Source organism: Nipponia nippon, unplaced genomic scaffold, assembly GCF_047370975.1.
Source record: "Nipponia nippon isolate SJK-2023a ecotype South Korea unplaced genomic scaffold, ASM4737097v1 scaffold_2, whole genome shotgun sequence".
In the NCBI taxonomy this organism is placed as follows: Eukaryota; Metazoa; Chordata; class Aves; order Pelecaniformes; family Threskiornithidae; genus Nipponia; species Nipponia nippon.
Window position 1 is genome coordinate 97784847 of NW_028262336.1, and position 14688 is coordinate 97799534.

Sequence of the window (14688 nt, forward strand, 5' to 3'; positions counted from 1 at the left end):
CCGGCGGCCGGGGCGGGTACGGGCCGGCGGGGGTGGCGGCCGCGGGAGAAGCCTGCCTGTGCCGCCGGGGTGCCTGGGGAAGGCTGGGCCCCCCGGAGGGGGGGGCCTGGCCGGAGAGGGGGGCGATGGCAGGGGGAGCCCTGGGCCCCCTCAGCGCGGGCCGCCGCGGCCGGAGAGCAGGCGATGGCGGCGGCGCCCCGGGCCCCCTCAGCGCCGGCCGCCGGGGCTGATACCCGCGGTGTGTTCAGTCAGGAGGGCTGGGGCGTCAGCTCCGAGGACGACGTCATTTTTTAATTTTTTTTTTTAATATGAAAGAGGCTGAACTCCATAGCTGGAAACGTTTAAAACACCTTGGAAAGCAAGGCGTGGGCAGCGGTGGCTGAGGGAAATTCATGCGCCAAAGGTATTTCCTACCTCTGATTCCTTAAATCCTGCTGAATTGCTGGGCCCTTCTGTGCCAGTGCCACCCCTCGCCTGTGCTATTGGGATTAAGGTATTTTATACTTAAAGAAGAATTTGAAGCTAGTTACTCAGGAGTGACATTTTGCACATGCATGGCTTAGATGTGAGATTTTTGTAAAAGGTTATGTTATTGAAATCGATTTCAAAACTGCCTTGGTTCAATTGAAGTTACTGCTCTTGGATCTATGTAAAAGCTCGGGAGTAAATTTTAGAATAATTTCTGAAAGGCTGAAGCTTTCATAATAATGAACTAAGCCTAGTTTCAAGGAAAATCCAGTTGAGACTTGGATCTCAGCACGAGTAAAAAGATGGTGAGGGATCTTAGCAGAAGGTAGAAGCCAGAGTCAAGTCACCGTCTTTATCACCTGTACTTCAGTTCTTAGGTATGTCAATGTCCATGGGGATAGGAGAATTTTTCTCCAGTAAATCTCTCATTTCTTGCATGTTTTCAGCATTGAACAAATATCCCAGAGGACAACCACTAAAAAGTGAACTAAGCATCTGTTTAAACATAGACAACTTAGACTTTTAAGCCCCCAAAAGATATTGTGAATTATGAATGTTGATCTAGTCCTAGATGCATTTCTGCAGCTCAGTGTTAGGTGCTTTGAACACTTAAGAGAGGTGAGATTTCATAATCTTCAGTGTTTCACGTTGGCTAGAGTGTTGGTTGGGTATAAATTCTTTTCTTAGTACCTACTACAGGTCTATGAACCTGCTTTCTGGATCTAAGGCAGGATAAAGTAAATTGAGACATCCTTTTATGGATATTGCCCTAATTTTTTGTAAGCTGAAGATTGCGAATGCTGAAGGCTAAAGATAGACTAAGTAACAAGAAGGTCTGGCGGAACAGAGTAGAAGGCCAATGAGGCAAAATAACAATAGAATCATTTACGAATATATCTTACCAATCTGGGATATTAAATTAGAAGATTACATTGATCCTCTTGTCATATCTATAGAACAATAAATAGTAATAAATTGCAACAGATATGCAAGCAATTAAATGAATAGATTTTATGCTATGCTAGAATTTCAAAATTTTGTACACATCACAGTAATTTCACACTGTGAATGTACAAAGCCTCCTTTCACCTCTGTGTGTGTGTATATATATACACCTGTCAACCTAAATGCTTTAAATTTCAGCCCTGAGTCATGTATCTATAAAATGTTTTGCTTTTTAAAGAATTGTCTTAAAATTCTGAATTAGTCAACTTCTCCAAAACTTTGAATTCAGCCTTGAGTTTAGCCTCCAACTTTCCATTTGCAGCAAAAGAAAACTATATTTACTGATTTTCAAACCATTGCTGGGAAAGTTATAATGGAAACATTGTTATCTCTGTGCATAATTATGGGGAGGAAGATTTTGTTGAATATATACACGTATACACGCATACACAAACAATTAGATGCACAACTTGAATGTTCCATTGTTTTTATGCCATACTGTCAATCATGACACCACTCAAAATTTTAATATAATTTAATAATGTGAATGTATAGAACCTAGTTTTTCTTGTATATACATGTGTATACCCATGTGTGAAATTTTATCTGGCTATACAATATTACATTATTGCTTGAACATGGCATCTGCTTCGCTTGCTAATCATAACTGATGCATATATGCTTCACATATCTGGTACTTGCTCACTCCTCTCTATGAAAAGCACGATTCTGTCAGTGGTTCAGTGCTGTCATGAAGTGGAAGGATTTAGCAGTCTGCATCTGGTGTGTTTGTGAAGGCTTTCACAGATGATTTACAGCACTGGTAATAAACAGCTATTTCATATTTTCATTCCCTGGCTTAACAGCATTCTTATTTGGAACGTGAAGTTTCTTAACAAAAATACTTTTCCTTTGATTAAACAGAAGAGAACTTATTCCAAAGAGTGAGAGCTCAAAAAGCATCTCTGTGAGTTGACAGTTTCCAGACTGTTCTCTCTAGTAGCTGTCAACTACTTTGCTGTGTAGCTCTAGCTGCAAGACTAAATTAGACACAGGTGCAGACTATAAAGAACAATGCATCATCTCTGCCTCCTTGTAGTCAGTTCTCCTACAGAAGAACAGAGAAGACAGCTGAGATGAAATCCTGGCTTCATCTGAAGTTTGTAGGAAGTCTCCCATTGAATGCAGCAAGGCCTGAATTTTACCCAAATGCTCTGGCTGAACTACAGTAATAGAAGTCAGTCAGTCTTCATTTACTGTTAAATCTTTGTCTAGAGGGTAGGTCTGACATTAAACCCCTTTGAAACTATGTCCAGAAAGTGTGAGGAAGCAAAAAAGGAAGCTTCTTAGAACTTATACAATTCCCTAGTGGTGTGGGTTCCATCTGGCGATACTAAAAGAGAAGGTCAAGCCATAGAGGCAGGCCTTGCTTACCAATAATTTTCACTCCTGAAATCAAGAGGTTACTTTTGTATCTTTTTTCAGTTAGGCAAAGTTAGTTTCTTTGGGTTAAAATTTATAGTTGTTTTCCCAAATTATCTGTAGCCACTGATGGCTTGCTTTAGATACTAGACGTAGAGAGAGTCTGGCTCATTTTCTTCTGCTGTGTATCAGTTTTGAACAAATATAAGTACTGATTTCTATGGAGCCACTCTAATTCACTATAATGAGTCTTTGTAATACTAGAAGGTGCTTCTCTTGTATGGAATCAATTGGGAACAATATAAATCAAATAAAAATGGAAATGCACAGCTGTTCCTTTGTTGACTTGAACCCTGAATTTGTCCCCTATTTTAATCCAAATTGATTTAAAAAATGGATCTGCCAATAAGATACCAAGGTTCTAACGTAAACTGTATTATCTCCTGGTTCTTGCTAAACTGTCTCTCATTCATAATTTCTTTCTTTGCATCTAATGATTATTAGTATATCCACCTCTTCCTTCTGCACTGTTATAAAATATGCAAGAGTCAAAGCTAGATTTTGTTCTACAAATGGTGATTGTAATAGATTTTCCACCCCAGAAGAATGTATAATTACTGCTTTTTTAGTTAAGGGTTGAAAGGTTTTTGTTCTCTGTTTGTATGACAACTTCTTTCAAGAAATTAACATCCACTCCATTAGCTTTCTTAGTACCTGTTCAGACCCCCTGTGTCTCTGTGTTACTCTGTGCCATTTGCACTGTTACACTGAACTAAAACAGCAAGTAAGGATAAAGTCATTATAGATTTTTGTAAGAAATAATGACATCGAGGTAACGAGGTTCTTGCCATCTGATTGCTCACTGGAAGGTTGACCTAACAGTCTCTAGCTACTTGGAAGTACATTTCTTGAAGATCATTATTGCAGCCGTAAAACCTAATTTTTTTTTTTTTAAAGGAACATAGCAAGAAAAACAAGTACTCTGCTGAGTGGTACTGCATATTCACATTCATATATGTGTTACAATATATATTCTCAGAGAGTATAAAGGCCTTAAGTGATGGCATCTGTAATTTCTTATGCCGAACTCCATCTGTTTTCAGTAGTTTGTAATGCCACCATTCTTTAATAATTTGGGCAGAAATTTCTCATGCTAAATTTCTGCCTCAGGCTGAAGACTTCCTTTGAAAACTTGAACAAAAATAGCTTAGCCACTTTTCAGAAAAGAAAAAAGAGTGTTTTACTCAGGAGCAGCTATAACCCTTACGTGACTGGGAAGGCTACACAACTGAGCAGCTGCATCACATGAGGGAAATGCTTACTACCTTCCTTGATGCTACTGGAGAGCTGAAGGGAGACTAAAGAAGATTAAAACCTCCATCCTGCCTGATAAATCTGCATCTGGTTTTACGCACATGACAACAGTTCTTAAACTAGGAGCTTCACTGTTCCCAAGCTTTAGAACCAGGACTAGAGTTCTGCAAAGAGAGTCATTCTGGTTTCAGAAAGATGCTTTTTAATGACCCCAATTTTTTGCTGAATCATGAGCTTCTGAAAACTGGGGAAATGTATTATAGTTCAACAGCTAACTCATCGTACTCTGTTTGTATGAAGTATGACCTAGGATAAGACTGCATCGGTTGAGCCAGACTTCCCCCCTCTTATTTCTCCTTTGAGGCCAGGGAGCACTATAGACAAAGACGCTCTCTGATGTGCTTTCAGTGCTCCTCCTTTTCCCAGGCTGAGGAAGCAGAGGGATGAGGAGCCGAGCCTGAAGGGACAGTTAGAAAATGGTGAATTAAGCGCAAGGAACCCAAAGGGGAAGTGGGGGGGAGGGTGAAGCCACTAGATGGATGTAGGCTGAGAGTGAAAAGCTACATGAAGTGATGAAAGATGAGGTTAAGACAAGGGCTGAAAGTGCCATGACCACTATGTTTTGCAAGTCCTGGACACCACTGGAACCCCCAGTATTCTACTGCTGACAGAAGTAGTTGTGAAACCCACTGAAAATACACTGACCTGGTTGACTACTGCTGTTAGTCTGAGTGGTAGGGGCATCTCTGCTGTCCTGCTGATGCTTGATTGGGACTCTGGGGCAGGAGGGTTCTTTCTGTTCAATTTCTGTAATTGTTATTTCTTTTAACTCTAGAAAACTACAAAATGCTCCAGTAAACTAATATAGCAGTTTAGTGATTTCAGAACTGCATGAAGTCAAATGTTCAGGAATTAAATGCAAAAATGGTATTGTTAGGTTATTGAAATTAAACTGCTGTTGATATGAAAATTTTCATACAAAATTAGTGAGGTGATCAGAAACTGTGATTTCATTGGCTTCATAGGTATTCATAGCCTGATAAAGCCTAGTGTGCATTAACAATGTGTATATAGGAGCTAATGGAGTTAGGGAATATGTAGCATAGCATTAACACTAGAAAAGACAATGAACCCTTCAAGAAGAGAGAGACAGAAAATCCATGCATCGAGATCCTGTCCCTCCTGCTGAAGAGGACAGCACCTGGACAGTGACTACTTCAATTTGAGGGACTCAGGAACGCGTGTTTTAGAATCATAGAATCATTTAGGTTGGAAAAGACCTTTAAGATCATTGAGTCCAACCGTTAGCCTAACAATGCCAAGTCCACCACTAAACCGCATCCCTAAGCACCACACCTACGCGTCTTTTAAGTACCTCCAGGGATGGGGACTCAACCACTTCCCTGGGCAGCCTCTTCCAGTGCTTGATAACCCTTTTGGTGAAGAATTTTTTCCTAATATCCAATCTAAACCTTCCCTGGTGCAACTTGATGCCATTTCCTCTTGTCCTATCACTTCTTACTTGGGAAAAGAGACCAACCCCCACCTCACTACAACCTCCTTTTGGGTAGCTGTAGAGAGCGATAAGGTCTCCCCTCAGCCTCCTCCAGACTAAACAACCCCAGCTCCCTCAGCCGCTCCTCATAAGACTTGTTCTCTAGACCCTTCACCAGCTTTGTTGCCCTTCTCTGGACACGCTCCAGCACCTCGATGTCCGTCTTGTAGTGAGGCGCCCAAAATCGAACACAGTATTCGAGGTGCGGCCTCACCAGTGCCGAGTACAGGGGGACGATCACTTCCCTAATCCTGCTGGCCACGCTATTTCTGATACAAATTAATCGCCAGTGTAGGGTATCAGCTCATTTGTGGCTTATTTGATTTAGCTGTACTTGCATCAAACACATGCTCATTGGCAAAGATTTCTGGTGTCCTTCCCTGTGTCCTTCACAGTTGTCATGATCCTCTAATACAACTCTTGTATGCTCTTCACCCATCCCAACACTAATGTAAAATATCTGCTGAATAAACTTTACTGGTTCATATTTAGTGTTTTACTTTATAACTGGGGTGGGATACAACTGTACACAAAGCTGGTTAGTAGAGTGGATGAGTAGTATCTGGGTAAAACATGGTAGTTCCATCCCAATCCCATATGCCCATACCCTAAAGCTTTTCCAGGCTCAGCCCACAACTCAAAGGCAGCCACAAAATGTTAGCAGACCTCTTACATTAAGAGCTAAGCAAAATGTCAGATCAAAGATTACCTGAAATCTTCATCCGTTTTCACGTTGAAATGGTAGGTTTCCTTTTTTCTTAAGTTATAAACACCGTGGCTTTTCCTCATGTTTATGTCTTGATGGATTGCATTTTGCTATCTACAGAATATTGCACAGAATAATCTCTAAAGGGTCACTGGCAGCATGTGCTGGTGACACAACATCATCAGTAAAATGCCAAAGTTCCTGAAGACGGGATTAATCTTACCCCCTTATAACTCAGTGTCGTCACTGTTAAGCACAGGCTAATTCCATGTATCACAAAGGTTATTTAAATTTCAGTAAAGTGTGAGGCAATCTCACAAGCTCGTGTTTGCTGTTAACGAACAAAACTTAACTTTACTCTAGCTGCGGAACTTGCAACATTAGTTCAGTAGGGCCTGAGGCCATTTGTGGGGCTTACACAATCCCAAAAGATGAGAATACTTATTGCCTCATTCCTGAACCTTTGAACTCTCTGTAGGCATTACTTTAATGAAAAATTGTCAACCTGTCTGGCCGGCCACGGGGTAGAGCTGTGGGTGACACATGGTGAAAGATTTAGCGTAGAACGAAGGCTGAGGTGAGCACCCAACTGTTCCATTTAGACACAGATATCCTAAATCCTTGCTTAAGGGAGCTGCCAGTGAATCCCCTGCTGGCATATGTTCTGGGTCCATCTAACAGGAGAGTTCATAATCAGCAGCCTGACCCCTCGACCTTGTCGATGTAAATAAAATATACAAAACTGTGCCTTCTGTGCTGTCATCTGTGGGAAGAGGCGTTATGGCCTGTATGTCACGATTGCATTAGCATTGCATGAACACCGAATGAAAACCTTCACAGGCTATGCATGCATGAAAGCGCAGATTTAAAACGGCTCTAAATGACCTGGTCTGAGATTTGAAATCCCGCACAGGGTTGCACTGATATAATCTCTTGTGTTTAATAGAAATTAGAATGAATGAGATTATTTTTTCTGGGAATTTTAAACTGAAAATTGATTAAATCTGTAAAGAATGACCTAAAAAAATCTTTAAGAAATAAAAAAAAACAAACCAGCTGTCACGAGGCCATGATGAGATTTTCATTCTAAAAGAAAAGACCTTGAAAATGTTTGATATTCATCTCTCATAAAGTCCATATCTGAAGTGAAGTACAATCTTTACTTTCTCAGGACAAGACTATTTAACACAGGTCCTCCAGGGAAACTCCGACTTGATTAGAATTCTCTTAGTGTTTCAGTAGAGCAGCATTGTCTTTTACAAACTAGACAAAGACAAACCTCATACAGTCTGATTGTTGTTTCAGCTATTTGTTTTGCTTCTCCATTATGTTCAGATGAAACAGTTCAAACTGAAAATTAGAAACATTAACTGCACTAAGTGAGGATAGGTTCCAAAAGAAGAGGCAGGAGATACACGAAAACTTCTTTTCTTTTTAGGTCAACCAGAATTTCAGCGTGTGTGAAAATGCAACTTACTTTCACCTGCTCTCTTTGATGTACTGTAGCTAACTATATAATTTTATCAGACAGTCTGTCTGGGAAGATTCAATTTTATGACAAGTGAAAGAAATGTGAAAATGGTAATTATGAGGAGATTAAGGTAATGCAGTACATGTTTAGCTCATACATTAAGAGGTGGATTTTTTTTCTTTCTTTTACAAGTGGCTATAAGGTTTTTGCTTTTTAAAATAAACACTGTTATAGACCCCAATGGAGCCTCTTAAATAATAAAAGATCTCAAACTCCTTTGAATATATTTTCAGAATTGAAATACAGTATCTCTCTGTGGTGGAAGGAGTGACCTAGCCCATCTCGACTTTCACTTGCTGTCCTGAACAATGGTCCTTTGCCATCCTAATATCTTAAATGGATTAATGTTCTAAGAACGCTTAAAGGGGATTGTGGAGCTTTTGTTTACACTTGGGACACTATTCTTCATTCACAATTCCTTTCTCAGTGTTCAACATTGGTTTTGTCTGAAGGTCAATTTAAGGACATCCTAAAAGCCTTCATTTCTACTTTTATTTTCTAACTTCATAGTATGCTGAAGTAGTTCAAGAGCACTGCAAAGCACGTCAGATGCAGTTTTGTCTTCAAAAGCTCAGAATTTAAGGGCTTAACCCAGTTTGCATGCAACTAGTCAGTCATACTTTGATTTCAAAGAATGAGTACAGTTATTCAAGTGGGTAGGCGTTAGCAGAATTGGTCCATGCAGAACAATAAATTAGTTCATGGGAGGGAGGATTTTTTTTTGTAAGATTTGAGTGTGCTTGGCCTTGATTTATATTGCACAGAGTGGCTGACAGCCCAACCACCGTTGTGTGGTATGGAAGCAGGTAGTACAGTAGGTAACAAGGGGAAGGTACTAATGTCCTCTTACATTATTTGTTATGCTAAATCAACACCTGAAATACTTTCCTAGGTAGACTTACAAAGGGAAGTGGGGATAGGTATGAGCTCCTCTCTTGACTCTCTGAGCTGGTGCAAGGTGAATCAGCTCACTGCCATGCGAGGCAGCGCACCCAAGTAAAAGCATGCTGGCTCAGTAACTTGGTATGCAGGAACTTAACAGTGATTTGTACTGTTATTGTTCTTAATTATTATTCCTATTAGTACTAGAAGGGATTTGAAGAAGAGAAGGTGGGAGTCCAGTGAACAGGGAACAAACGACTTGGGTGTCACTGCACAAGCAGTTACGGAGTGCGGCTCACAGCATTTATCTAACTTCAGATTTAATTGTGCAGCTAATTGCTTAATTACAACAGAATCTATTTAATGTCGTACTTGAACAGCAGTGCCATCTGGAATGAGCACAAAAGGCAAGAAAATCAACAGTACAATTTGAATGTATTCACAGGAAAAAACTTGTGCTCTAGAAGAGGTGTGCCCCTTCAGACATAGCAGTACCAGTGGTCATGAACTTTTCCTTCTTCAGATCGGCATTTGTAAACCTGAAACCTTTCCTCTGCCTATAAAGTACTGCAGTCACAAAGACGTTTGGCAGCCCATGCTAATACTAATAATATTCTTCAACCGCTGTCAGTTCTTATTACCTCCTTCGATTCCTACCTTCTGCTTGCTGAGTCCACTTCTTTGGCTGCCCTGCCTTCGGTGGCATAAGGTCTTTGGGGCAGGAAATAGCCTTTTTGTTGTGGTTTATAGGTGTTAAACACAGAAGGGCTCTGATCCGCCACAGAAACTCTAAGATCATAATACAGCTAATACAAATTAGCCCAAGACAGATTCTATGATTGTTATAATTAAATATATTTTTTCCCCAAATTATAGAGGGATCCTTTGAAAAATAGAGTAGGCCGTGTTATCTTTTATCCGTCAAGCACTGGAATATATCTGGCCACTGAAAGATTATACTTGCTGGAGGCTTAAAAAATGCACTCCATATTTGTGACATGATTTAACTGTGCCTAGCTTTACTTTGTTTCACCAGGTCCTAATTTAGACCACTGAAAAGGCTGCTTTACACAGACCTCCATTCTGAGCCAGTCTCTGAACTGATTTGGGAGAAGAAGAATGACTGAAAACCCATACGGTATAATTATATTTCTTTAAAGTGAGAAGAGGATTGAAAATACTTTGCATGAATTGTAGCCCAGACAGTTGTTACCTGGGGCAATAGGAACGAATATAAGCTGGAAAGATGTAGTCATCAGGAATGGAATAGAGGCATCGCTTTGTACAGATTATTCAATTATAATAATAACATTGTAGCCACACAGTACAAGTGAAGAAAAAGAAAAATGCAAGGTTAAAGACTCTGCTAACACGCAGAAGGGGTAATCCACTAGAGGGAGACAAACTGAAGAAACCATTGCACTGAAATCGCCAAAAAAATGAGGTGAAAGAAATAGGAAGAGCGTGTACAATTAAACACAGTAATCGCTACTTTTTTTTTTTTTTTTAATGAGTAATTTACTCAGCATTCTTACTTCTCTTACTTCCTTGTCAGTATCAGGAAATCTAGATTTTTATTTTAATTTCTTGCTAAGTGTGTTAGCTCTGCCAAAATGTTGCTGTTAAAAATATGATATCTGTATTTCACAAACCCTATTTCTTGGTACTGGAAAGATTCCTCATTATTAACAAGTCCATGTGAAAGAGCCATTGTTTAGATTCCTACTGTTTCTTGACAAAAGGAATGCATAGTGCAAAATATGTTTAATGATAGCAGTATTTCAGATTGCTTTTATAGCCCCAAGGGTTTGTAAACAATTATTTAGCAATCTTTTAATTCAGCGAGATTGACCAACATACAAAGTCTTCCTGACAAATAGGCAAAATAAAAGATCTTAGTACAAGACTGACGAACACATAAAGTTGTGGTGGATTGACCCCAGCCAACAGCCAGTACCCACACAGATGCTTGCTCATTCCGTGTCTCATGCGAGAGGGGGGTAAGCGAGCAGCTGTGTGGGCGTTTGGCTGTCGGCTGGGGTCAACCCACCATAGTCCTTCCAGACCCAGTACAAAAGTCTTCCTCATCTCAACAAAGTTCTTGATGCTTTATTTGGTGACAGTTTATATCCTGAGTTGCCCGAGCAAATAGAAATTAGTCATCTAAGTTTGAGCAGTCAACAGAAGGTCCACCTTATAGTCAGAGAAAAAAAAATAGACACCCTGAAAGGGCAATTCATCTTGACCTAAGGCGGGTATCTCTGTGCAGACGAATTGTTCTCTGGAACAATTGGGAACTTTGCCTCACTAGCTTAGATCTGAACGGGTTACTTCAGACACCCAAAGGCAGGGGAGACAAAGCCAGCTAACTACTTAGGTCTTTATCTGATCTGAGTTGCTCCTTTTTGTAGGCCTTTTGAAACCTCTTCAGTGGTGTCAATAGACATGTCTTGTATTCTAGTTCGGTTGTGTCCCCCTTTATCCCAGAATTAAAGATTATCCCCTACTTTTGCTTTTATACTCTCAGTATTTTTTCTGTGTTCTGGCACTATTTTTAATAGTATGTACCCTTTTCTTCAGTAACAGCTATTAATTATGTTAGTTGTAGCCTGCTGTACTGATTAAGCTGTAGGCTGAGCAGGCCTAGCAAAGGAAGAAAAAGCTAAAACTTCGTCTGTGACCTAAGCTAAATTTTCTCATGCTTCGTATGCTTACTTCCCCCTTTCATAGCTAATCACCATATGTAGCCCAAAGTATTTGCACTCTCCTTTCTTTGCTGATCAAAAGAGTATTTTTTATTGAAGAACGGAAGGAAAACTTTTCCTTACGTTCTTGTCAGGACAAGATACAGATATTGTCCCATTTCTACCCAAGGATATCTAATAAAAATCTGTCTCATTGTTTGTAACTCTTTTACAGCATTTATTTTCATTTGTTTTTTTGCAACAACTGGAAGCCCCGAAGTTTTGAAGAATTGGAAGTGTGCTCAGGAGGAGTTTGGCAAAACCACTGTGTGACTAAATAGGCCCTCCTATGTTTTATACCCATTCTTCTCTCCTTCCGTCCTTCTCTCTTTACTCCTTCCCTCTTTTGTCCCGTCCCCCTTTCCTCCTTTGTTCCTGCTCTCCTTCATTCTTCCTTTCCTCTTTCCCTTCTCTCCCAAGCCTTTTAATCTGCCAGCTGTTTTTTAACAGGTGTTTACCACATAATCACCTAACTTCTCATTCTCCTACTTTTCTTTATACTACCTCTGTTTCTCCTGCTGGACTGTATTATCATTGCTATTCATGCATTGCACATTAAAAATCCCACATCCAAATTTAGTCAGTAGAGGTAAGATTCAAAATTGTGTTTGAGGGAAGGTCTCAATCCCAGCTTACTGAAGTCAACAGCAGATCTTTCCCTGCCTAAGCAAATCACTCTATCCTGACTCGCTTTTGAGACTCACATTAGAGAATTGCAGTAGGTTCTGAAACTTTTAACCTGAAAGGCAGGAAATTATTGGAAAACAAGCTCTTGTTTTGCAGTCCCTCGTGGATACCACCCACTTGGATGAAGTTGCCATCTGTTGTTTTCTTGGATCGTGTCAGAATATGTGAAATAAACTGGAAGAGAGAGAGGCAAAACGACAGACAGATGCAAGTGGGATATAATGTTTGGAAAACTACAGTTGAGGTTCTACAAAGCAAGAGAAGGACATGAAATGTTATGTTAGGTCTGGAAAAGACATGCTGGGGCAATAAAGGTGATTGTATTGATCACCAAAAAGTGGCTGGAGCATAAAGAAAGCTCCCTGGCTGCCATAGATCTGGCATCATTGTTCTTTATTTCTTTTTCTCATTTTCTTTTTCTCAGTTTTCTAGGTATAAATGGGCTGAATGCTGGCTGTGGGAAGCAGGACCAGAATCATCCTTTAGACCACGGCAAGAAGGACAAAGTAGAAGAGCAGTCAGAGTAAATAACTCGTGGGCTTAATGACGGGAACTAAAATGTGACATTCCCATTAACCTCTTCCCTTCGGCAAAGCTGAATTGTAATGAGGAATCCAGTCTGTATCTTATAACCTGTCTCCAGTTACAAGACAGGAAAAGAGAGGAAAAGTTGAGGTATAGGGTTATGATCAGAAGTTTCATCAGTTTAGTGATATCACATATATTTTCACTTAAATTTAAATAATTTTAAATTTAATTTTAAATTTAATATAAATAAATTTAAATTTAAAATAAAGTATTTTAGGACTCAAACCCAAATAACATCAATTCTGTTGGTGAAAATGAAAGTGTTGTTTATCCCTGTTAAAAAAGCTTAGTTTTTCTCTGTTTTTCTCCCTTCAGCTATGAAAGAATACATACCTGTAATATATAAAGAAGATACATATATTATGTGCAATATTGCACAAGACCTAAAATTGGTATATTGTACAGAAAGTACATTTCCTGAAAATATTTTCAGAAATGTTTTAATAGCAAATGCTTCATCAAGCTGTTATATCATCTTATATATAGGAAGAGAAAAGCTAACACAAAGTTAGTTCATCTGCTAGCTTCTGAATTTAAGCAAACACTTAATATCCCAGTAATATTTATTGCTGTTACAAGATGTTAGGCATGTCTGTAAGTAGTATTTAAATCTGATTCTCTTAAGCTAAAACAGTTTTACTGACTCAATGATACAAGCGTTTCCTGAAAAAGAAGGACATATTTCCTGTATTTTGTTAATATTTGACAGCACTGATCTTAAACCAGTAGCAACATGACACTGATTTGTAAGAAAGATTTTAAAGTAAGTTTGAAATTCTGTATTATTGTAGCCCATGTAAACTGGTTTACCGAGCAACAATTACATAATAAATTACATTTAAAACCAAAAATAGACCCTGTTGTCCTTATTTCAGTCATAGAATTAAGCAGAGTTACAAAGGAGAGAGGATCTTGCAGATGAGTTATCAACCAACAATGCTTTGTGTCCATGCACTGAAGTTTCTTCAGCTTTAGAGCAGGCGATCAGCAGAAGTCAACTCCGTACTTTGGTTTCCTCAAAGGAGTGAGTTTTGCCCTCAGTGCTTAGTTTGAAAAAAAAACAACACCAAAACAAAACAAGAAAAACTTCCTAACTAATCTTCACAGAAAGGACAAAGCTCACTTTGAGATATTGCAAGCTTTTTAAAGTTAATACCAGTATTTGCAATTGCATTCTAGTTTCTGCAGAGAGACAATGGAAAGTTTGGGCTCAAAGAACTCCAACATTTACTTGGTGTTACTCAGCAGGAACATCTCGTCCCTGAACTTGCAGTGCATGAAGTCAAATTTGTGCATAAACCTTCACAGAATAATCCTTAGTCTGAGGTCAGATGTCTGACCATGTCTGAGAGCACACCCACTAAAATAATTGCATTAATAAAAGTGGAAAGAAACACATAAGCAGTATTTTCAGCAACAGGCCCCACCTTTTGTTACCAGTTTTCCTCCTTGCTCAGGACACAAGGTGATCCTTTTGCATTAACTGTAGCCAAAACACAAATATCAGAACAGAGCTCCTCAACCCTTCTACCTCCCACAAAAACTAAGAGCATATAGCAGGAGCCTAGACTGATGAAGAGATTAAAAAATAGGCATTGCAGTAAAATAAACAGTGGGGTCAATCTTTTTAGCTTGCCTGAGTAAAAGTTTGATTTAGCTCGATCACAATTTCTAATTCCCATTACATGGAACAGTGATTTAGTTACAGAGGAGTCTTTCTGCCAACAGAGAACGGTGCAAGAAATGCCAGTGATGAGAAATTAAGACTAACTTAGTTAGATGGTGGAACGATTTATTCAGATTGTTTTGTAAGCTTTGTAACAGTTTGATCCTTTTTTGTGACTCT

General features: G+C 39.4%; 1 long non-coding RNA gene across 1 annotated transcript; it reads left to right on the plus strand.

Annotated features, from left to right (window-relative positions):
- Positions 1 to 5: 5 nt before the first annotated feature.
- LOC148055878 (uncharacterized) lies at positions 6 to 13686 on the plus strand. The gene is made up of 3 exons (XR_015705101.1): positions 6 to 403; positions 9860 to 9961; positions 12679 to 13686. It is a non-coding gene; the product is annotated as an uncharacterized LOC148055878 (long non-coding RNA).
- The last annotated feature ends 1002 nt before the right edge of the window (positions 13687 to 14688 follow it).